Raw genomic sequence first — 23,148 nt, 5'->3', positions numbered from 1 at the left:
TGCTTATTGGGATTGAAAGATATATTCGAAGGAGAATCTCGATATTGCAAAATGTTGATAATATGTTTGAGTTTATAATAAACTGCAACATATTTTTTGGATTTCTTGGTACATTGTTAGAATTACACAGTTGTTTAAATTGTGCAAGTTCGTCAGGCAATTCATTCACATCAATATCTTTTGCATAAAGCTCCGCCCTCAATATTCTTCAAATTGTTTCGGACTATTTGATCTGAACCCGGAAAATTTATGAAAAGTATATTAAAAATATCACTCACACATGTGTAGGAGTCTCTTCTTTTTGTTAATTCTGTAATTACCTTATCGCATATTGGAATAAAAGTATTGATTCTGAAGTCTTCACTACCTTTTTTAACAAATGAAACATCTTCTGCCGGACCTTCATCGGCAATTTTTTTTCGTTTCCAACTTCTAGAAGTCTAATTTTTATAATCACTGGCTGAAGTTTTCTTGCCTCATTTTCAATATCATTGAATTGATTTCTTAAATGATCGATCAATTGAATCAAACTGTCATAAAGACTACAAGCAACAGTCAAACTTGTGTCGATTTCTTGTAGCGATTTACTTGTTGCATTTATTCTCTAGAATCTAGAATCTTTCTCCAGATAATAGTCATAAAAGCAAACTCGAATGTATTTATTTGTTTAAGCAAATCTTTGGCTTCAATAATCGTGGTAGGTATTTTCTGATGACTGGAACAGGGTACAAAATGAGCACTATTTGAAATATTTTTTATTTTCGCCTGGACTCCGTTATATCTTCCAGACATATTCGAAGCATTATCATAGCTTTGTCCTCTGCAATAATTTATATGAATATTGAGATCTTTGAGTTCTTTTATAATGACATTTGCCAAATTTTCTGCAGTATGTGAAAAAATTTGCACAAACCCCAAAAACCTTTTGACCGGTTTTCCATCTCACAGAACATACCTTACAATTAAAGTTAATTGATCGATATGGGAAATGTCTGGTGTAGAGTCAACTACTTGACCACTACCAGGGTTCCCATATTTTTTTAAATGATCGGCTAAAAATGGATCAAATTTACTAAGAAATTCTAAAGGACTTAGAAAATTCCCATTGCCCTTGTCAAATATTTGGTTTGTAGAGCTGTAAAATGCTAATACGTTTTTTGCAAGAAATTTAATAGTTGCCACTACTCGCTGCAAAAGGCTTCTCCAATATTTCTTTTCTTCATGATACCATTTTTCCATTTCTGTATCAATACGTCCCTCCAATCGACGTCTGCTCACCAATGTTCCAATAGAAGTAATGTGTTCGCGTGAAGATTCATGACTTTTAAAGCTTTAACTAATATTTTTATAACCGTCATCACTAAGACTAACAGTTTTGTTAGCAAACAATTTGTAAACGTAACAATAAACCAAGCCAGATTTTGGACTATAAACTAACCATTCACGAAGTACTTTTTCCCCGTTTACTTTCACTTTATAAAAAGCTGAATATTTAAATTTTCTAGTTTTGTTTGATTCCACTTGCTTAACACATTTTTCTATTTTATCCATGTTTTGTTCAGGTGGATTATCTACAAAATAATTTTTTAAAATTAAACTCAATTGTTTTGGCCAATCTGCAATATCGGTAGGAACAGTAGAAAAGAAGTCATCTTGATTTGTAGATGATTTACCATCATGACAACAAGCTACCGTCTTTTGCGAACAGTATGAACAGTTTCGGATGTATTTAGAGTAGTTTGCTCTTCATTTTCTGGAAATGGTGTGAAACTAATATCTGCATCAGCTGATGATAACTCTATTTTACTGGCGGTGCTGGTTGAAGGAGTTTCTTCTATATTACATGATGTAGAGGGTCGCAGAAACTGTAAAATTACACCCTGCTGTTTTTCTTGTTCAATTTCTGTTACTTTGCGTTGTTTTCGTTTTTCACTACCACTTAAATGTTTGTATTTCATAATTAGGGCAAAGGGTCTTTTCTAAAATAATTATTTATTTAGTATCGATCTCATTAATGTCCCTTTTCACCGACCTAATGTTAAGTATACTGGTTTAATATTACTCAGTTTAAAATTTAAAATGGGTAAGTCAACATTTTAAATGATACTTAAGTTTACTTAATACAGTGGCGGTTCTACCATAGGAGCACATGTGCACGTGCACCCCCAAAATAAATGAAAAAAATATTAAAATAACCATTTAATATTATTGATCAACTAAAATCTAAGTCTCATATTTTATCGTATAACGTCAAACCAAATCAAACAAAAGACTGACAGCCCTAGCCTAGCAATGTTATATCTATTCAAAATAAGTTTAAACAGGATATTCCAAACTTTAATAAGGCTGATATTTATAAATTTTCTTCAAATAAAAACAGGACAATGGACGTCAAAAAACTGCAAGAATTAAAAAATACTATTACTTTTATTTATAAATTTATTTTCTGTCTAAAAAAAAATTAAACTATTTTTACTTGATGCCTTCTCATATTTTTTTCTTCTACGTTTAAAACAGCTACGTAACCAAAAGAAAATGTATGGTAGTTGCACAAGAAAAATAATTAAAAATAGATTTAAATTTACACTAATTTGTACCCTCTTTATCATAGACCACGAGCCGCTACTGACTTAATATGAAGTTGGTGGAGTTAAAAAAAAAGAACAACTTAAATTAGCAATATAAAAAAACAACTTACGTTCTGACAAATGCTGGTTCGCTTAGCAGAATATTTTATTTAAACTACACATCAAAGTACCACTACATAGACTGGAGGAACTGTTTTCAGTATTACTGTCTTGAAATAAGTTATAACTAAAAGCACTACAAATTATTTACTCCCAGTTTGAATAAGAAAAACTAACGCAACGCACTTTGGGTCATAAATATAAAATTAAAAAGGCACCGCCGCTTTACGCCGAACTTCTGTTCAATGCGGATGAAATATCATTTTTCTATACCCAAACATTTTTTTATCAAATTTAATTTTTTTTAATTAAAATATTATTTTATAGTACAGGGTACTTGTAGGAAATAAAATAATGCAAATTTGCTTATTATCACAGCGATTTTCGGCCTAGGCCTAGGCCTAATGGGCCTAGCGGGAAAAAAGGCCCTGTCACAAATGCGTGACAAACCGTTATCAAGTAGGTTCTAAAATTGGAAACTGATCGAAAACAATAAGATCTACGTACTCTGTCAAAAATCACATAAAAAATTAATGTTGCCGTCAGCGTTTCTACTTAAGACAAACAAAACCCTGTAAACAAAAATTTTCAATGCAAAGGACGCATTTGATCAAATGAACGATAAATTAAACATTAGTTGCAATGAATCTAGATTAAATTTGTATGTTTTAATTTCATGTTTCGTTAGCCAAGTTACGTCATATTTGACAAACCATTGACTTTAAGCATATGGTTTGCTATATAAAGTATTACTATAAAAAGTATTCAGAATTATAAAACGACATAATATACAGAGTATCTTATTTAAAAAAATGAATGTTAACGCCATAGTCTGTACTCGAGGCACAATGTATAAAAATATTTTATTTCAAAAAATGTACAAGAGATTTGTCCAAAAAATAAAAGAAGAAAAAATACCCGAATTTTAAATTAATTTCTTCCTTTCATCGTGAATCCTTTGTAAATAAGGTCTCAGTTACAACAGCTTTTATTAAAATGAAACAATTTTCTTGTCTTATACAAGCTTCAAAGCTAACGTGACTACAATTAGGTCAATATGCAGTCTAAAAAGCTAATAGTTTCCACATAGGTAAATAACTAAATACTTGTCAAGTTTTTTCTTACAATTAATTATCGTTTTTTAAAAACTCTGACGTATCCTTACTTAACTCACATTAATTATTATCAAACAAATGCAGCGTAAAAATGTTAAATTTTGCTACAATTTTTACGAGATGTTAAATGTGTGAACCCATAATTTTATTACTATATTAAAAGTGACTATTCCTTAAAACTTTTTTCAAACCTTTTATATACCTAGCAACAGTAAATTTGTCATTTTTCATAATTAGAGCAAAGATTATAATTTTTATCATGGAGTGACCATTAGTATTAGATATCTTTCAGTTTTAACCAATTAAATAAATGAATTAATTCAAAATATTTATTTGAGGATTGGAAAATGTTTCACAGATAAATGTGATCTATATACGGATTTCTGCAAAGCCTTTTGTAAGATTGTTGTTTAAGAGTCTATTTGCCACACTTAGAATAATGAAAGGCTAAAACTAGTAAACAACAACTTTGTTTGGGTTCAACATGTTCACAGGGGCAAGGGGGGTGTTTTGTTTACAAACATATCCAACGATTCTCTGTTGTCAAGTTTATGCGCATTTTCAAAAGAGGAATTTTCAGCTATTTATCAACACATATAATAATGTTAATTTAACTTGATGTTAGATTTTCGATTAAAAATAAAAAGTAGAAATAGATATATGTTATTTTGAGCGCAAAAATTACATTTTCAAAGCAAAAAAAAATTTAACTTTTTATTCCTAAAACCGCTTCTAAAAAATTTAAAATAGTAACACCGCAGGCAAAAGCTGATGTCATCTTGCGAAGTGTCATCTTGACAAACGGCTTATATTTACACTATTTGTCAGGTTCTGTATTTTTTCTTTAGTTTTTAGTTGAAAAAGGAAAAAGGTTGAGTCATTTCAGTGTTTTTGTGAACTGTTACAATAGTAAATACTTATGCCATGGGAAAAAGACGATTTAAGCCGATCTTTTCACAAGTAAATACCGATAATATTGTCATAACATCATAGCTAGCAAGGGACAACCGTCCTCACAAACGTAGAATAATAAAAACTTTTCATTAGATAAGAAGGGGAAAGGTGTACAAAACGACATAGTGGGGTAAAATGACATACTTATTATATGTAACTTGCTAACGTGGTAAGAATATACGCATGCGCTAAATTAGATCATAAATTATTTACGTTGCCAGACGTACCATAATTATGGAATTGTACCATAATTTTGCAACATTTTTAGCTTGCTCCATAATTTGTACCATAATCAGAAATGTACTATAGTTGTACCATAATTTTGTTTTTTTTTTGGGTTTTATAAATTTCTATGATTGTTTTTTATATTAATATGATATGAACAATTTCGCAGTAAAATGCGAAATGTACATGAAAAATCCCATTAAACATACAACTACATTAAGACACAACCCTTCTAAACGTCAACGTCAACAGTCTGTCATTTGTTTTTATTATTTGAGGTTAAGTTGTTTTGTTATTATTTTTGTTTGCTTTTGGCTGTTGGGGGTTGGGGGTGAAATAGAACTAAAGAATAAAGTTTCAATAATTATTTAAAGATTATGACCTCCAACTCCGGCTTAAAACGAAAACATATAAATATTTATGATTCTGAATCCGAAGATAAAAATAGTGAACGAAACTTAAAACAAGTGAAGTTTGGAAATAAAAATAGACGAACAAATATACCCCAAAGCTATCGAAAGGATTGGGAATTAGATAAGTCGTTTCAGGGTTGGTTAAAATTACAAATACAAATATTACAATATACAAATTTGTATATGTATTTGTGTTAATGTTTATCTATTTTTAATTTAGATTTTGAGTGCAATGTTTTGTTAATTTTTCAATAAATGACTATCTTTGTTAAAAAAGTATTTTATTTCTACTAGAAATCGTTCTTTTAATTAAAAGAAATGATCAGAATAGGAAATTTGATTAAATTCATAATCCATTATCAACAAAGTGAAACACATTTTATAAGTATGGCGACGGCGCGACTTTGACCTGATGTCATACATAGGAAAAGGTTGTGTACTGACAGAATTGTATGATTGTACCATAATTTTGTACAAAATTCCATAATTTTGGCCAGAATGTACCATAATTCTCACCCAATCATCTGGCAACACTGTAACAAGTTCCAACCACTTCAGTTTGTCTCTGCTCACTAACGGCGGTGTACGCTCGATATTTCTAAATTTGTGGTGCAAAAATATTTTTCGCGCTTTGTTTAATTTGGTTATAATACTAGACAACATTTCGCTAGGTAAGTTGTTTTATTTTAACTGATTATTTAAACTATTTTTTTTAACATTTAGTAATAAGAGATTTACAAGAGGAATAAGACAAATATTAGAAAAATTTTTTTTTGTTTTCTCTAGTCATGTAAAATGACATAGTGCGTTGTCGGCTAAAATGACATAGCATGTCATTTTGCCCGACTTATAGAAATAATTTTTTTATTTGTTATTACAGATTGTAATAACAAGTAAGTATTGCAATTACAGATTGTCATGCCCCGATTGTACGAAAGAAAGACAAATAGGCAGTTATGGAGTACAGATTCGACGTTAAAAGCCATAGAAGCGGTCAATAATGGTGAAATGGGCTGGTTAAAGGCATCTAAGACTTACGGGGTACGACAAGCAACCCTACGAAGACATGCTTTAAAAACAAATAAAACAATAAAGACGGGGAAAAACGCCTCGGTAGATTTAAACCTACTTTTCCACCAGAAGTAGAACGGCAGTTAGTTGAACATCTAAAACTTCTAGAGTCAAGATTTTTTGGCCTCACAACGAAGGATGTGTTAAGCTTGGCCTACCAGTTAGCTTTTAAAAATGGTTTTCAACACAACTTATCCGTGAGAAGAAAACAGCAGGAAAAGATTGGCTGCGAGAATTCCGAAGAAGAAATCCGGATATAGCATTACGTAAGCCAGAGGCGACATCTGCTGCTAGAGCCCAGGCTTTCAACAAACCACAAGTTGCTCGTTTTTTTAAGATTCTAGAAAAGGTGATTAAAAAAGAAAATATCAACCCACTTAACATATATAACGTCGATGAATCAGCACTCTCTGCTGTGCAAAAGCCTCAAAAAATATTTGCAACAACAGGTCGTAAGCAAGTAGGAGCCATAACTAGTGCCGAAAGGGGATCCCATGTAACCGTTGTTTGCTGCATGAGTTCCAATGGTAATTTTATCCCAGCAGCCTTAATATTTCCCAGAAAAAACATGAAGAACGAACTTACTGATAATGCTCGCCCAGGAACTCTTGGCATTGCTCAGGAGTCTGGTTGGATGACTGGACCAGTATTTTTGCAATGGTTAAAACATTTTCAAAAGTTTACGAAGGCCTCATCAGACGAAAAGGTGCTTTTAATTGTTGATGACCATTCCAGCCATAAGTACCTTGATGGTCTGATTTTCTCCAAAGAACATGGTATTCTTCTGCTCTGCTTGCCTCCTCACTGCACCTACCGACTGCAGCCCCTTGATATTTCATTCTTCGGTCCCTTAAAAACCTATTTCGATCAAGCTATAACCAAGTGGCTTATGGCACACCCAGGCAGAGTTGTAACGCCATTTCAAACATGTGCCTTACTTACTGAAGCATATGGAAAAGCTGCCACTATTCAAAATGCAACCAACGGCTTTTCTAAAACCGGAATATGCCCTCTAAATCCTGATGTATTTCCAGAATACATGTTTCAAGCAGCAGAGACAACAAATATTCCAGAATCTGAAGGTAATATAAATATAAAAAACACTCTAGCTGAAGAACCTTCCGCAGCACTATCTCTACAAACTTCAAGCGGGATGGGCAATTTAAAGGACGTAAATAAAAAAAGAGCTGCAACTAAAAAGGTATTTGTTGACACTGACTCTGAATCGGAAAACAACCCATTCTTAATAGAAGACGATGAAGATTGTACTTGCATTTACTGTGTGGAAGAATTTAAAAGGTCAAAGGCAAAGGAAATTTGGCTGCAACGTTGCAACGTTGCAATGTTGTTCTTGCTCGAAATGGGCACACGCTGAGTGTGCTGGAGTCGACAAAAAAACTAATATATTTATTTGTGAACTGTGTTGCGATAATTAATTTTCTACAGAAATTTTTTGCAATATTTAATAGGTATGTCATTTTACCCACTTAGGAGGGTAAAACGAACTTTTACCTTTTTAAATTCAATACTTTAAAATGAGAATTTCTTTTTGAGTTTTTTAGTGATTTTTATTTTGGAAAATAGAGTAGAGATGCCTGTATTTTTTTGTTACTTTTGTAGAATTGAGATATTTTTTGTTCATAGACAATTTTGATTTTTGAAAACCGTATGTCATTTTGTACACCCTTCCCCTACCTTTACTCTAATGAAGTACGTTAAAAAAACGCATAACGAGTTCATAAACGGTAATATTGTTTATAATTTAAAGCATAATCTGTTAATAATAAATATTTATCATGTAAATATTTTTTGATGACGTCACTGGTATAGATTACTTGTGTCGGTGGAATCAACAATGCGATCGCGCGGCGTTGCGATGTTATTGCCTTTTTCTCTAATATACGTTATTTACAACATTTAACTTTAAATGTTGACTTCTTTATAGAGTATCTTATCATATTTTATACAAAAAATGCTTCATATTTTATTAAAGAGGAATAGTATTGGTTTGAGCCTGTCAAAATGAGTGAAAAATTCTTCTGATATTACAAAGTGTGTTTTTTTTTTGCCATGTCTACATAAGCATTTGGCATCATTCTATCAGAGATGTTGCAAGCATACAAAGTTCGACGGCAATGCTAATTCTAGCCTTTCAATGTTCTAAGGCCATACAGATTATATCGCCAAAATAGTGAAAGAAATTAAGCTTAGGGTCTAAAAAACATTCAAGTCTTTGACCAATTCAAGCTGCTTTAATATGACATTATTAATGGAGTAATTAACATTACGAAGATTCATTGTCTTCTAATTCCCATAAAGAATTATTAATTATTGTTTATAATAACTTGCATTTTTGTGACACCAAGAGAATATTTTATTGACATCATTCTGCCAAATATCACTTTCATCCGGAGATGATATCTATCTATAGAGCATGAGGTTGTTAGCAAAAGAAGGAACCAATAAACTAAATTGACATAGGTCTAAATGATAAAATGTATTTTAAGCCCAATGCTTTAAGTTGTTATTCCCACGAAAACGAGTTTAAAGTAAGTCTAACTATTTAATATCGCGGATTGTTATTCAAATAAGAGTTCATGGTACTCACATTTAATTTTGTTTTAGTTATTTAAGAAGTAATATTGATTTTATAATGTTAATAGCATTTATATTATCTCATATTTGAACTAGTGTATAGTGTTTTTAGAGTTGCTGTCATGTTATCCTGTGCGAAGGACCTGTTACTTTTATATTAAATGATTGATTTTTGATATATTGACTACTTAAATATCTTTTCTGCATGAAGTTTGTTAAGCAAGTAGGATTTTATTTTAGGGCAACATTGTAATAATATTTGTTAAGAAAAAAATTAATGTAAAATTTTGTCTTTGTCATATAATAGGTCTTAATCTCTAAAACATAAATTAATAACCATTGTTGTAAAATTAATTTCATGAATATTTTTTTTATCGTTTATATACAAGCAATGACTATTATAGGACTTATTACTTCAAACTTACATTTGTCTTACACCTAATCATAAAGGTATGGTACATTACGCCACTTTCCTGTTTCATCGGTTTATATGACGTTTTTAATTGCATACACACGTAAGACACAAATATAATTAGCATTTTAATTTTATTTGTGATCTAAGGACTTGTTGTGATTTAATATTCACTATACACGACAGTAATGTTATTGGAATGAATTTGAATGTAGAATTATAGGCAAGTAAGCAAACAAAGTAGTTTTTCTAAAATTTAGATGATGACTATAATAAATGATAAATGTTAAAAGAAATAATTAATCAAAAAGATAATTCTATTTAAGAGAACATACACAACAAAATATAATAGTCTAATAGTAGAAATCGAAAATGCAAAATTCAGTTAAAAGTTCTTTGAAAGTAGTCTGAAAATCCCTTTTAAATGATTTATTATGTTCGGAATTCAAATACGAAATAAAATTCAATTCGAAAATAAAACCAAGTTTCTTTAAAAATTAAAGTTAGCATAATGTAAGTATTTACCGTAAATAGGTATGCAATATCATAATTAAAGACAACTAAATACATGTATTTGAAATTAGTGTGTTGACAATAATATTCAAAAATGGTTATAATAAAGATGAAGGAAATAACTGCTTACAAAAATTCTTTGTCAGACGATGAGACTATGATTATTATACTTATTATTATTATAATAGTATTTATACATTTGAAGTATTAAACTGAAGATAGCTGGAGCTGAGGAAGGGATTGTCTTAGTATTATTCAATGCAAAATTAAACTTTTCTCTGTATATCTAAGTTCACGTGTATTTTTTTTAACAAAGGTATTAAGTGTGGTCCGTTTTGAAATGAAAGTACTATACAGGGTGTTTATTTGAAAACTTCGCACCACGGATTTATCGAAAACCACTGTTTAAAAAAAACGCCGAAATACATTTCGGTTTTATATTTAATTTCGGTTATTTAAATACAATTTCGATGAATCCGTGGTGGGAAGTTTTCAAATGAACACCATGTATATTTAAGCTAACATTTATGTTTAAAAATACTATTTTTACTTTGTTCATGATAATTCTTTCGAAAGTGTGTAATATTACAGGACTTTTCCTTAATATAGAAAAGTTAAAAGATTTTCTGTATTTTATAGATTTTCCATTTCCATGAAGGAGCCTAAATTCTTAACAGAGCTCTATATTCAAACATATTGAAGTGATTAAAGTCACATAAGTCTTTTATAATAAATATCTGTCGGGTTATATAAAAATGTTTGCATCAACATATTATTGATTTGAGTTCTACTCAATGTTTTCTATTGACTGCAAGGGCCATTGGACCAAGACTACTTGGGCGTAACCATAATATATACAAAGAGCTACAAAAGGTAATCTTACTAACAGTCGAAAATATCAATCAAATAAATGGAGGTATTATTAAAAGAAAATATTCAAAGAAATAATTAATACTAGGTAGTCAGTGCACAAGTATAGATTATACAAATAAACTTTTGTTCTTTATCGGTTGGTATTCTAGGGCTCTTTATAAAGAACATGAATTAAAAAAAAATACATTCAGAAAACATTTATTTTATTTGGCAACTCATTGACCAATCTGCATATTCTATTAATAGGCATATATAAACCGTAACTATTGCCATGAAATTGTGTCCTAAATAACACATTATGTTGTCAATTAAGCCTAGCAGGAGCATGCAAATTAAGATTAGCAAGGAGAGCTGGGACGTTAACCATGCAATTGAATAGTTTATAAAGAGTATGCAAACCGATATATCTTACCTTTAATCTTTTAATTGTGAAAGTTTCAACATGTTTTTTTTAATGTGAATATTGCATTCAAATTAAAGATTCAAACCTTTTTTAAAAGGTCATTATGGCACGTATATAATGATAACCATAATAATGGTACCATATTTTAGAACTAATCCAACTACAACACAATATCCAACCATAAGAATATAGATATCATCAAAATATTTTAGAGATTTTAAATTTTATCCAGTAATTTTATACCAGACAATTTTATCACCAACTGAGTGTTTTTACTTTCTTCCTTGTTTATTATTCGTGAAATTAATACTTAATATACGGAATCCAGCATACGTAAAGATAAGTTGATAATTATAACCAACATATTCCCGTTCTAGCAGCGTTATTTCTTTGATAAATACAAGCAAATGTGACAGACTGTCAAAAATGTATATTTAAAAGTGAAGTTCCATCCTCTTTACTTTCAATAACCATAGAGGAAAAAAACTGAAAGACCTAAATGTGAAGACCTCGGGGGCGATTTCATTGCATCTCGTATGTCAATTCATTTGCCTTATTAATTAAAGTACTGGGACATAGCGGGGAAAGCTCCATCTTACTGGAACTACAATTTATTTTCACTGCTTTCCATAGCACCATAATACACGTATATTATCTTAAAGATTAAAATATACTTTGGCAGTAATTTTTTTTTACAAGTCTGGGCCATGAGTACTTACCCAAACATTGATCATTTCTTGAATTACTGGAGTGTGACCTTCCGAAAATAGGCGCGGATTTTGATTATAATAACCCAGATGTGTGGGTTAACTAATTTATTTGGAGAAAAGTTAATTTATCGGTTAAGCAAATATTTTTATATTAAGGATTTCAAATATCTTTAGTCAAATGCGGGTCTTTCTGCCACATAGGTTCAAAATTATATTCTTCTATGGTTTGCTACGATTATGTCTATGAGTATATTACTTAGCAACTTCAGAGAGCTAGGAAGACTAGAGAAAAATTTACGCGACCAAAGGACCAAGATGCCCTAAAATATTAGACCACAACCAACCCAAGGTTAGTGTGTTAACATTCAATCCTTTAGGGATGAAACCGATGACATATATTTTATTAGGATAACTTAACTTTCCACAAATCATTGCCATAACGGAACACTAATTAAATAGTGATGAGCCTATGTTTGTTAAAAATAAAACTGCAAAATCAAGATTAATTAGAAGTAATTTACCGCAGTGATGTACTATGATAATGTTTACTAACAATGACTTTTCAGCAGTAACTCAGTTCAATTATTTTTTCTGAAAAAGTATTTAAATTTTCCATCGTCTACAAAAAGGTTTATAACTACTATATTATTTATATTTACAGATTACCAGACGCTGACGTACATATATTCTTTTAAAACTTACTAAGCTTACTTGAGTCCATTGCTATAAAAAGCAAATTAATGGCGACATTTCCATTGACTTTTCCAGTGTGTTTTCTGCTCAATAATTTTTTGGTACTTTTATGCATAGTAACTCCCCAACCGGAATAACTAAAATAGTACTAGTACTTCCAGTAGTAGATCCAGATTTCGTTGACTGGTCCGTTTTTAGTTCAGGGTTTTTAGATCATGGGGCAGTATTAAAAACATTTTCTGTAAAATCTAAAACCAGAAATGCTCCGCGGAAAGTATGTCGTATACAAATTTTCTAAATTTTAAACGTCTATGCCTAACAACCATCTTGCAATACCTTACTGAAAATTTCGATACCGCATTATACAGTCTAGCATCTAAATTCTTTCCACTTTCTAGGCCTATCAATAACAGTTGTCCTCGAAACTCTTATAAAATTAAAATAATCTTTTTGAGTCTCTTTGTCTGTAACTGTTGTTCACTTCTTTTTTTTCTCTTATCTTTTTTTTTCTCTTTAATATGGTGCCTATGATATGATTCTTGTTAATATGACTTATGATAGATGAGACGGTAGGAAAGCGTGGACACTAATAACTGACCTAGATACTACAAAAGGGTGAATTAAATTTTACACGAAAGGAGCTGAAGGAAAACATGAAGCTTAAACATGTTTAAAGAAAAGCTACTGTAGATTTTGTGTTTTTGTTTATATTGCAATAAATGTTTAAAGAAGAGCAATCTAGATGAAATGACAACATTTTTGAAAGGAATGAAAAATTGCTGTGCACTAAGAATATAATTATATATTTATTATTGATATTTAGACAATACTACATACTATTCGACCAAAAATTGATTAAATAATAAACAATATACTGGATAATACCTGCTTCGCAAACGAACTAATAATTGCTAGGGTGGTACAAAAAGAACGAACAGGACAATGTAACTAACTACAGACTTATTTCTCAAAAACGCGAAATTTAACAAAATTGTGGAAAAAGTCTTGACTGGTGCACCCTGTAGAAATAACATTTTAATTTCACAAAAAACAATATGGTTTTCCAAAAAACAGCAGTACCCTGGGAGCATCACTATTACAGTGAATTACTGCGTTTATTATTTGCAAAAAGCTTATGATACTGTGAACATCTCTATATTTCCTAAAGATATTTAATAATAATAATAATAATAATAATAATAGTAATAATATTAATAATAATTTTTAGGTTCGGCAAATATATTATATATTTAGCTCTATATTAATATTGAGGTTACCTTCAGGGGCATGACTGGGTTAAATTAATAATAAATTTAGGTATCATTATGCATACCAATGATGTTTACATTTTTATGACAGATTATAATTTAGTTATTTTTTTTAAGCAGTCGCCTATTAAAATTATTGTGTAGAGTAACCTTTAGAAATAAATCTAAACTTGTTTTGTTAGTACATATAAGTCTGATTATTTCATCTGATAAATAATTGTATGGCATCCGTTTTTATACAAAGATTCAATTATCAATATTTGCTACCTAGTTGATTGAGAACATGAGAACACAACTTTATTTTAATAATTATTTATTATGTGAATGTGATACATTTTCTGTTGTGTTTACGTATATATTTTAATTTTTTAACTTGACAAATGTTGAATTATAATATGTAACTACAAAATATTTTTTTTTTAAACTCTTCATACACTAGTTTTAACACAATTGTATTATTTCTTTTTTTTGACCCTTTTAGTCCTTGGCGTGTTTATATGAGGAGTGACTTATCAAAGCGCATTATGTTACCTAAATCCAGTTTCTCAATAATGAGCAAAAACGATTTACAGCTAAACCAAAATGGTTTAGAGTAAAATAATGTGTAAAATCGAGAGCTATACATCCGCAGATATAAAAAATTACGTTGTTCAAATCAAAAATAGCAGAGGTTTTTAAAAAAAGTAATAAAATTCTAGGACAAAATGCGCTTTGATTCATCATATAGGACAAAATGCGTTTTGATAAGTCACTCCTCTAAATATGGAATTTGAAATAATACCTATTTTTTAGTTTTTTAGTTAGAATTTATTATTTTACGTTTTTTTATGTAAGTATAGTATTTTTAGTATTTTAACAACAAATAAAAATATAAAACCTATTTAGGGGTTTTTAATAAAATTCAATACAGGAGAAAGTTTTATTTATTAAAAAAAACAAAAGGTTTTATTCTTATATTTTAGATATGCTTTAGTTCCTTTTCTTCCTCAAGACAGAGACACTCTTCTTCCGGATCGTCAGCGTCGTCTATTATTGTAAAAACGGGAGGTGGATAGTGGAATAATTTCTTCCCAATTCAATCCAAATCTTTTTTCTAAAAGCATACGTATATCATTCTTCTTTTCCGGTTTTATATTATTAGTCATGGGTCGAACGGAACGCACTTTCAAGTCTTTATTGAAGCTATAACCTCTCTTGCAAATTGATAAAAACTGCTTTGAGGTGTCGTCATACCGATATGTTGGCTCAAGTTTAATTTTAATTTCTATCCCTATATTAGTTCTTAATTTTTGGAGAAAGATCTTTTTCATTCCACTTATTCCTTCAACTTTTTTAAGAATTTTAGTTAAATCTTTATAATCTTTTATATGCCAATCGGTTCCTAAAATTTTGATATCTGCAACCTCTTTATAAATTCTGTGCATCCACTAGAAAAAAAGAAACAAGTTATATTTTCTACGTATTGCGGAGACTCTTTAAGTAACCAATAGGCAAGAGCTTGCATGAAACTCGAAAAATTCATCCATTATCCCAAAGATGCTGGTCATACACTTTTATAAAAGGTAAAAACACGAAATCTACAGCATCACTGTTAAATGATAATACCTGTACCAATCTTTAAGTACAGCCCATTACTATGTCGATCAGCTGTTTGCGCTCTGTCAAATATTTTTAGTTTATACAAGTGTTACTTGGCGCTACTTGTTTTGTATGTTCTTTCATAATTTTGTAATAAAGATTTTCATTCTTTTTCGTTAGTAAAAGAACGTGTTTTATTTTCACAAATTTTACTCAATAATCAATAGGTTATGGGCCCAGACTACGTGAAAAGTCTGCGGAATTGAATGAAATAAGTGTAGGACAATTTTGTGTGGTAAAAAAAAATGTCGAAAAGTGAGGTTACGTATCCGGAAAATCTATTGAAAAATCTCGTGATAATATATTGGCATTATCAGCAGTAGTACCATTCCCACAATTAAGTAGTAGCAACTACAATAAATAACTGGAGATATAGGCTAGAAATGTTGCTAGATAAGGAAGGAGTAAGAGCTAAAACACACGGAGCTGTTTGGGAGCGTTTTGTGCCAAGTCGGCCGCCGATCGGCAGCCGACTTGAAGCATCGTTTATGGGCTTTGTGTGTTTCAAAACACACGAGAAACTTTCAGAGTCGGCGGCAGCGCGTACCCTCGCATCAACCATGTGCCGAACGCGTTTTTATTACTTCAGTCGGCGGATCTTTTATGGGTATTCAGTGCTGCGAAACACACGCAGAGCGTTTTTCGAGCTGTTTGAAAAGGCAGTGTTGTCAGTGTGTAAGTTAATTATTAGTAAAAATTGAATTATCCATGCTCGATACCGAGAAACTCATTAATGAGAATACAGTTAAGACCCGCGATTTGGAATATGTGCCCTTTCCCTTATTATAGGATGTATCCAAAACCGCCGCTTTCTTTTCTTTTTAATTGTTTGTGATAATACAATTGCAGTTAATAAAAAAAGAAGCTCTTCATCACTACCACTATTGTCGGATGAACTCATTTCGAATGTCTTCGCTATACATCTGACAACAGCGAACTGATTTTTTTTTTTAAACGATACCAGCGCTAGCGGCCGACTCGGCCCACACCACTCATAAACAGCTCCGTGTGTTTTAGCTCTTAGGGATGTAATAAAGGCAAGCCAGGAAGATTACAACAAGCTGGATGAAAGTGGTAAGGCTAAATTTGACAAGCTAGATACTAAAGCAAAATGCCTCATTGTTCAGTACATTACTGACAAGCATTTAGAGTATATAAAGAATGCTCAAACTGCACAGGAAATTCTCAATAGTTTACAGAATGTCTTCGAAAGAAAGAGCACTTTTTCGAAGCTCTATATTATGAAAAAGTTACTAAAACTTAGGTGCACATCTGAGGAGTTATAAGGGCATTTCATGCAGGTCGAAACACTGCTCAGAGAGCTGGAGCGAGCCGGAGCAACTCTCGATGAGAGTGATAAGGTATGCTACTTACTTTTAACTATGCCTGATAGGTACGACACCGTCATAACGGCAATTGAAACTGTTAGTACTAATATTTCATTAGAATTTGTGAAGAACAGACTTCTAGACGCTGAGTTAAAATTTAAAGACTCGGAGAGGAGTGAATGTCAGCCTAATCACTCTGAGGCAGCCTTTTATGGCAAAAAGTCAACTTCTGTAAAATGTTATAGATGTGGAGGAGACCATTTCTTGAGGGAATGCCCTAAAAATTTACATAAAAGTGCAGCCCCATCAAGAGGACCGTATAGACGCTACTCGAGGAGAAGTAGAGGGCGAAATTTTAGGGGTGGACCAAAACATGCTAATTTAAGTAGTAGTGATAATGAGAATGCTCATAGAACTGATGTAATTTCATTTATATCAGAAGTTTTAAGTGCCGGGAACTCAAAAATAAAGTATAGTGACCGAGTTAATGACCATACAGTGAATTTTATTTTAGACAGTGGAGCGACAGATCATTTGGTGACCAGTGATATAGAGAGGTACATGACAGATGTTGTGAAACTAGAAAAGGAGATCAAGATAAGAGTGGAGAATGGAAACTCACTGATTGTTCACAAGCAGGGTAAGCTTTGTCTTGAATATTGTAATAATAAGATTGATTACTATGCTCTTATTGTACCGAATTTGACATATAATATAATACTTAGTGTTAAGAAAATAAATGAAAAAGGTAATCACGTAGTATTTGATACGGAAAAGGCTGTTATAAAAACAAAAGGTGGTACTAATTAATGTTAGGTGTAAGGCAATGGGAAATTTGTATGTGGCTAATTTTAATTTACCTGAGCAAATGTTGCAGTTAAAGGTGATATTAGGCATAAAAGGTTAGGACATTTATCTGATGGGTACTTGAGAAAATTGCATCTTCCAGTACCATCAACTGTATGCAGTCCATGTATGGAGGGTAAAGCAACCAGGCAACCATTTGAAAAGCTGGAACTACCTCGAACAAAAGCAATAGGGGAGCTTTCATATTCAGACATTGGTGGACCAATTCGAACCCCCACGAGTGATAATGAGAGGTACTGTCAAACCATTATTGATGATCATTCACATTTTATTTTAGTGTACCTATTGAAGAGAAAATCTGAGGCACAGAATAACTTAATGGCTTTTACAAGAGAATTAAAAGCCAAGGGTAACACAGTGTCACGGATAAGAATGGATAATGGTGGAGAATTCACGACAGCTGAGTTCCAAAATTTCTGTAAGCAGAAGGGGATCAGGTGTGAGTACACTTTACCTTACACTCCACAACAAAACGGTGTGAGTGAGAGAGCCAATCGAACTTTACTCGACAAGGTGAGGTCAATGTTTGCAGAAACAAATCTACCCAGATATTTATGGGGTGAAGCCATAAGAAGTGCAGCGTATCAGCTGAATAGGTGTCCGACAGCAGCTTTAGATGATAAAACACCAGTTAGTATTTACTATGGAAAAACTGATCTAAACAGGCTGAAAATTTTTGGTAGACTAGACTCTGGAAGGACCATATAGGAAAGAAAGGTTGGATGAAGTTGAAGATAATCAAGAAGAAGGGAATAAAGAAATAAATTAGAAAGAGGATCAGAATGATCCAGGGGAAGCCACAACTGGTAGGAGAATATCCAAACCACCAGTACGATTTGACGACTATGAGTTATATTTAACGCATTATTGTTTTTTGTCTGAAGAACCAACTGATTACGAGGAAGCAATGAAGAATGGGCAAGGTTGGAGCAAGGCTATAAAAAAAGGAACTAGATGCACATGAAGAATATTGTACATGGGAGCCAGTAATCCTGCCTGAAGACAAAAAGGCCATTGACACACGTTGGATATTCAGAATCAAGCAAAATGGGCTTAAGAAGGCACGTCTAGTAGCAAAGGGTTATCAGGAAGAATACCACTATAATGTCTATGCACCTGTTGCTAGATATCAGACTATAAGGATGTTTATGGCATATGCTTTTAGCAAAAACTGGGATATTATGCAATTTGATATTCCCACGGCTTTCTTAAATGGAAATCTGAATATAGACATCTACATTAAAATATCTGAAGGCTTAACAGTGGATAAGAAGTTTAATGCACTCAAATTAAATAAAGCTTTATACGGCTTACGTGAAGCACCCAGAATGTGGAATGAAAGGTTCAACGAATTTGAGGAAAAACATAAGCTGAAGAGGTCAGTGAATGATTTTTGCTTATACACAGGAAATGGAGTATGGCTTTTACTTTGGGTGGATGACATTCTTACAGGACCAAAACATATGGAAATTTTGACAGCTTTGGAGAAGGAGTTTAAAGCCAAAAACTTGGGAAAATTAGGTAATTTTCTAGGTATGGAAATTCAAACTTATAAAGATAGAATGGTTATTAATCAAACAACAATGATTAAGAAAATGATTAATAAGTTTAATCTTGAAGATTCCAAACCTGCTTTAACGCCAATGGAAGCAAATTTTCAGATATTACAGGATCAAGAAATTAGGAAAAATTTACCCTATAGAGAAATTATAGGATCCTTACTCTATGTAGCTACTATCAGCAGACCTGATATATTATTTTCGGTAGTATATCTTAGCCGTTATTTAGATAAACCGACGCAACAAGTATGGGTGGCCGCAAAAAGAATTGTGAGATATTTGAAGCACACAATTAACATGACTCTAATTTACATCAAGAAGTTTTCTGAGGGAACTGAAATTTTGGCGTATACCGATGCCGACTGGGGAGGAGATCAAATAGACCGAAAGAGTGTAAGCGGATGTACAGTGTTTTTTGATGGTAATTTGGTTTCGTGGAGCTTAAAGAAACAAAGTGTTGTTGCCCAGTCAAGTTATGAATCTGAGTATATTGCTAGTGCTTTAGCAGCTTCTGAAGTACTTTACTTGCAGGGACTGTGTGAAGATTTTGAACTTAGTAATGTGTCAAGTTCTTTAATGATAGATAATCAAAGTGCTCTGAAATCAATTGAAAGTTTTGAAAATAGTAAGAGGTCTAAGCATATTGACATTAAAGCTCATTTCATTAAGGATATTGTTGCTAAGGAACTTATTAAAATGTCATATGTTCCAACGAACGAAAATGTAGCGGACATTTTAACTAAGTCTCTTATTAAAGACAAATTTGAATATTTTAGAAATAAGCTAGGTGTAAAAGTGTTTTAGGGACACAATATGTGAGTGTAATTTTTAAGTTGCTTATATACTTAGATGTTAAGAAGTCTCTTGTTTGTTTTAATCGTTAGCAATTTAAAACTTGCGTAGAAGGTTTAAATTGAATAGGGGTATTAAATGATAATACCTGTACCAATCTTTAAGTACAGCCCATTACTATGTCGATCAGCTGTTTGCGCTCTGTCAAATATTTTTAGTTTATACTAAATTATTATAATTACTGTTTATTATAAGTGTTACTTGGCGCTAGTTGTTTTGTATGTTCTTTCATAATTTTGTAATAAAGATTTTCATTCTTTTTCGTTGGTAAAAGAACGTGTTTTATTTTCACAAATTTTACTCAATAATCAATAATCACAAATACATTTAATAAAATTACAAAGGTTACACGTTTCGCTCGACTAGAGCATCATCAGACCATAACATACACAAAACACCTGACATATAAGTCGTGCATGACATGTTGTTTCTTATTTTGACCACCACAACCATCTGCACAGAGCCGAATGGTGTTAATGGTATCATCCAACTAAATATTCTGCAAGAAGTTGGTTAAGGCTGAGCTTATTTCCTCAGATCCCCGACCAGCCTGTGTTTCGTCCCATACATAGAACTGCGGATGTTTCATTTCGACATCTGTTACGCAAAAACAATAAAAAGATACCTGGTGTGCATAAAAACAAACTCTCCAATAGTAAGTTTGGGTAAAGGCTGGACTTGCTGTAAGTCAAACACATACGTGACACTGCTATGGTTTAGCCTTCATCAGTTCATGAAAAGCCTTAGCCTTTGCCTTGTGAGTAGCCAAACAGGCAATTAAATGTTGCTTTTCTTGCCCGTCTGCACAGGATTGTATCGCAGATCTAGTTCTTAAACAGTAGCTACAAGTATCACAAGCCGGTGAACCGAAACCCAAGTTACATTATGTTGAGAAGATTTTTGAAAAAAATTTCTTTTTAACCCTAAGGTGTTCCTCCACGCTATCATTGTACATTTTAAATAACTTATTAACACTAAGGGTAGAAGGCAGATAAAGTCTCTTACTTTTATTCCTAGCATAATGGCTTTCGCATGCTTTTAACTTCGAAATAAATTCCTTCACTTTTAATAACTTTTCAGAAAACCTAATACTTTTGCGATCTCCCCCTCCCTTGTTTATCACACCTGTTCCATTTCTTATACCTTTTGCAATCGTGTTTAATCTTCTTTGACCAATATTAAACAATTTTTGGAAAAACTTCTTTAATAAACAACAAAAAATGCATTTACTTTACTTAAATTTAAACACACAAAAAAGCAGCAGCACGTGTAACAAAACAAACAACAACAACGTAACTAGATTGACAATAATAATGCCGGCTGGTGGCGCTGCCAAGCAGTAAATGGACATAATGCGAAATGAAGCGGTTAAAAGTCAGGACATAATGCGGTTTGATGCGTATGACAGATTTTGCCTTTAAATTGCTATGGGACAAAATTGGATTTGTTACATTCTCTATATGGGTATGTCTGCATCGGGCCTTTATGAGTTCAGAACCACTTCAAACTCATTTTTGTCCTAGATTGGACAAAATGCATTTTGATAAGTCACTCCTCATTATGATATAGCTCAGTCGCGAAATTAAATGCAAATAAATATAAATTTTCTAGAAACTTTTTTATACTATATATATATTAGACTTAAGGAAAAGTAAATTTTATCTTAAGAATAGATCTTAAGTAAAAAACTTCCAGAACATGGACAATAAACTCTTAAATATGAAACCAAATAGTTCTATGGCAACGCTATTAAATGTATGGAGTCGATAACATTATTTTTATTTAAAGTATTGTGATTACGTGTTAAAAATTTATATTTGCATTTCACGTGACAAATGTTTTCATAAAGGGCCATGACCCTTATTGGTCAACTCTCTGTAGATGCTATATAGCAATAGCTAAATTCCAGAGAATAATTAATTCTAACAGGTCTTTTCTGCCGCCAAATAAAGTTTTCAGTTCCAAGAGAGACCTCAAGTGAGTTGTCTTTAATTCGCTTAAAAAAGTTGATTATGTAAAAACCAAATCTTTGCTTTTTCCAAGATTATTTGGAAAACGCGATTAAAAAATAACAGATCATGTGCATATTGTAATTGTAAGACCTAAATGTTGGTCTATAAAAATAGACAAGTCATTAGCGTCACCTGCTCAAAATGCTTTTTAAGGTCTGATTTAAACATCTTTTAAGAGATCTTCCGCGGACTCCCAGTTATTCTACCGTAACTTAGTAACAAAGTGTGATCAGCTAAGTCAGATGCTAAAGTCAACAAAGTCAAGATATATCAACAAACATTCACACAAATTACCAGTTTTCATAGATTCTCGGTCATATTCCTGAAGTCTGTAGTTAGTACCATCTAAAATTATTAATTCTTTCTAAACCGATACTCTAAAGACATGAAATTAATTTTTTTTTAAAACTCGGAAACAGAGCTTGAGCAAAAAGCTTATGTGTTCGTAAAAACTGTTTGCGAAAATTAGTTAGTTTGACCTTTTTATGTAAAAATTAGCAGAATTCTGATTTTTTAATCGTAAAAAGCAAAATTGCTACTTGTTGAAAGTTGTGGAGAAGACGTGCATTTCACTTTTTACATTAATTTAGCTTTCATTAGGCAAATAAGTACTTAAATGCTTAACATAAGAGATAAATCAAGACTTGTTTATTAGAAAATAAAGTTAGCCTTCAGGAATATGGATCATGATTACCTATATATAACATAGGTATTTCTTTGACTTTACTTTTTATCATCAGTTTTCGTTCCAAATTGCTTATGTAACCAGTATTCATTATGGTACAAATGAATCCTTTATCTTTGTATCCTTTGTAAAAAATGCGTCCTTTCTGATCTGCATTAAAAAATTGTGGTTTTTATTTTAAAAAAACATATTGATGATGTCATATTTTTTTTTAGTTACCTTTTTAGTCAATTTTCACGTAGAAAAACCCTGAAACTTATATCGACGGGTTCGGG

General features: G+C 31.8%; 1 protein-coding gene across 1 annotated transcript in view; it reads left to right on the top strand.

Moving 5' to 3' along the window:
* The window catches only part of LOC126742871 (calcium-activated potassium channel slowpoke), a 205,391-nt gene that overhangs the window by 13,004 nt on the left and 169,239 nt on the right, over positions 1-23,148 (top strand). The gene's annotated exons all lie outside the window — the stretch shown is intronic.

This window comes from Anthonomus grandis, chromosome 12, assembly GCF_022605725.1.
Source record: "Anthonomus grandis grandis chromosome 12, icAntGran1.3, whole genome shotgun sequence".
NCBI lineage: Eukaryota > Metazoa > Arthropoda > Insecta > Coleoptera > Curculionidae > Anthonomus > Anthonomus grandis.
Note: the sequence above shows the minus strand (reverse complement) of the source record. Positions and strands in the feature narration are given on the sequence as shown.